Source organism: Corvus brachyrhynchos, unplaced genomic scaffold (assembly GCF_000691975.1).
Source record: "Corvus brachyrhynchos isolate BGI_N302 unplaced genomic scaffold, ASM69197v1 scaffold22, whole genome shotgun sequence".
In the NCBI taxonomy this organism is placed as follows: Eukaryota; Metazoa; Chordata; class Aves; order Passeriformes; family Corvidae; genus Corvus; species Corvus brachyrhynchos.
In genome coordinates, this window is record NW_008238355.1 from 1,060,770 (window position 1) to 1,064,475 (window position 3,706).

Genomic DNA, 3,706 nt, shown 5'->3' on the forward strand with positions numbered 1-3,706 from the left:
ATAATTATTTAATTGATGTCCTCTGTCTCTGTAGTTACGTTCCAAAGTCCTTCTTGCCACTGCTCTTTTTCCAGGGGTGGAAGGGTTAGAATGACAGGCAGTCAGGCTTTTGAGCACTCAAGGAGCAGCAATAGATGGAAAATGACAAGGGCACACTCTGACCATTTAAAACCTGTGTTTTCCTGGGTCACACAGGCTTTGCTTGATTCATTCTTGGGAGTGTATTTATTTTCCTGCTGCAGAGCTGCAGTATTGCCACCTTAAGGGACAGACTGCCTTTTGAAAGAGTCCAAAGTCTCAAATGGGGTACTCTTTCATGTGACAGAAACTATTTCCATGTGTGATCCAAGTGCTTGCTTCTTGTCACAATATGCAATACTAACAGAACAAAACCAAAAATATTCCTGAAATATGGCCATGAAGATACAGGCAGGAAAGCAACAGGGCAAGCTGATCTTGTACTTCCAATTTACTTGAAACTTCTGACTGCCTCCATTTCCCCTTTTAAGGGATTGAATTCTCCTCCAGAAGCACAGGCTTCTGTTAAGTGATGAGGGAGTTGTGGTTGATCACAAATGCTACAATAGAAAGGGGAAGGGAGGTGCATAAAATGAGAGTGATTGCTCCTTCTCTGAGGACAGAATAGCAAAATAGATACTGTAATTTAGATAGGAAGGAAAGGAATGATAAAACTAATTTGCTCATTATTCCTGTGTATTCAGAGAATATCAATATTAAGAAGCACTACACTGTGTGCTTTTATAAAGGATGTTAATAAGATAGTCTCATATCTTTATTTGAATTACAGTATGATATAATCTAGGTATCTTTTGGTGATTTAGAATCGTTCACAAACACAAAATTTGCAAGACTGGTAAAGCCAGAGCTAGAAAAATCATTACCAAACTATTGACTCAAGCATTAACAATTAACTAAGAGTTACATCTTTCAAATACTTCTGTCAGGCAGCTTTATCAAAAGAGAGAATACACAGATAAATATGACACCATTTTTCTGATCATGTTTAAAGCTCAAGATGTCCATAGGTATTCAGGAACAAATGCAGTAAACTATTATAGATATACACGAAGTTTAAAGGCATAGTGTATCAGTGATTAAAACTTGTACTTCAGTTGAATCTAATTAGTAAGAATGCTTAAACTCTGATATCCTAGCAAGATAAGAGATTGGAATAAAACAATATGTTTTAGTTCTGCTAAGGTTTTTTGTTAAATGGTAAACGAAATCTTTCAGAATTTATATTTCAAATTTAAAAAATCATCCTTCCAGTAAATATTATTAGCTGAAAACATCTAAGCATTTCCTGTAGAAAGATATATTTTTAAATTTCTATAAAGATTAATAGCATAATAGTATAATTTCATAAATTATGCTGCTTTACATAATATCAATACGCTTTAAAATGGGATGATCAATATGGGCCATTTGAATAACTTTTTGTAAAAGACACTGTAATGAAAAAATTGTGTTATAATTTGGGGTGATTTGCTCGAGATATATTTTTATTACATGTGAGTATAAATTCTATACATAAAATGGTATTTAGAATTATCTAAAACACTTCTATGAGAATTATATATTTGGAGGAGCTTCATGCCCATAAAATTTCTCTTCTCCTTCTCTTCTAACTTCAAAGGAGAAAGACGTACATTGTTAGATATTGAAGTTTATATAAGAAGCCTCCTTGGAAAGATTAGGTTCTGTAAATTTGAATTCCAGAACAAGTAATGGTGAATTTAAGTTACAACAAACCAAAGGACATAGTTATCAGATAAATACTACTACTACTACTACTACTACTAATGATAGTAGTAATAATAATAATAAAAAACCCCAGGCTCTTCTATCACAAAACATATGTCACTGTTTGTTAAGAGTGGAACACCATAATGCAAAAAATTTCAATGAGATCCAGTGATGACCACTCCCACTCAAGTCTCCTTTTCAGGTTTACTATTGAAATAATAAAAAATTAAGAATTTGGGCAATGGTATCATAAATATCTACAGACACCAATTTAAACTAATGATCTCAGACAGTCAGAGAAGGAGTGCAATACAATTATATATAAAACCTATGCCTCATGCCAGATTCTTGCTTGCTCAGAGACAAGCAAGGCAAACACAAGGACCACATCAGCCTTTCAGACAGCTGTTCACAGAGGTCATATTTTGAAGCTGTTGCAAACTGACCAATAAACAAACTGGATTTTTATCTACTTTAATAGGGAAGTGCAGTCTTCATGGAATCATGCATGACTAGCACCACAGGGCAGTTTAGGCAAGTACAGGCTCACGAGGTCTCTAGACTGACTCAGTGTCCAGTGGAGGTTCAGTTATGTGGTCAGAACAAGTTGCTCAGGGCTTCATCCCATAGAGGTTGGAAATCTTGGTACCACACCCTTCGACCTGGCCCTGCTGCCTGGCTACTCTTGTAAGAAAAGCTCTTCTTGAGCTTATGGTGAACACATTTACTGAGAACTCTTTGCTGTTCCTTAATCAGCAGCTCCTTGTTTTATATTTAATTCTGCAGGTGATAGAGTCATGCATGATTTGCTCATGACATAATCAGGGGCAGAGTTAGGCTGTATTCTGTGTTTTTAAGGAACCCAGAAAATTTCTAGGCTCTATTCTAACTTACAGGTCCCATTTTAATACAAATTAAATTAAGAGAAACAGATATAATTACTCTGCTTTTCCAGGTGCCAGGATGGAAAAATAAAATAGCTCTAGCAGATATGACCACATTCCAATTGGAATACAGAGTTTAGCCTTGGCAAGAAATGCCAGGTGAGTCTTTTCAAGTAGAACTGTGTCATCTCTGCTTACACTGAGAAGGAAGAACATATTCCTGACTTAGTATGAGGTTATGTGGTTTAAGGTGTGTCTGAGCTCAAGGCAGTATGTCTTACTTAGAAGAAAGGTATGCTATGGCAAGCTGTGTGAGTGTAGTCATGTCTATCATTAAAACCTCGTATGGACTTAGCACAGAAGTGTAACATACATGGAGCACCAGGCTTCTTAGGAGAATATAACTCAGCTCAGTTCTCTTTTCCTTCTGAAATTTAAAAAGTCTCTCTGTACTTGTGACAACAAAGTGTTCATTTCACCATAAGAAAAAATGGACAGAAGGCAGACTATACCATGCATCTGTCTCCCCCTCCAAACTATTTTTTCAGGTCTTCAGAGGGAATGAAGCAATTCTAAGCGCCAGTACCCTAACCACTAGCTTTCTTTCTTGGCTTAGTGCTCCTACACTTTACATCAGAACGATCAAGAATTATCACTGTGAGCCTACTGGGCACATTCTAGGTCTCTGTGTCCCAAATACCTGAAAAATGTGGAGCTCAGATGTGTATCTGGTTCATAGTCACTTATTCACTGATTTGAATACTGCTTGTCTGGTCAGAGCACAGAGATGTGCAATGGCAGGTAAATCCAAAAACCCAGTGCCCTGGTGTCGGTGTTTTTGGAGAGCAAACAGGACAGGGAGCCCGGACAGATGTTCCCAGAGCCTTTTTATTATTTTATTTCGGCATCAGTCTCATATACAGAGTTGAGAGACAAGAGATGTTAACAAGACTCATGTCATCACAGGCAGCCAAAGATTTCCTTATTACAGAGCATTCTTAAAACCTTTTTAACCAATAACATGCTTCTAAAGTTTGCAGACAACTGTTTTAATC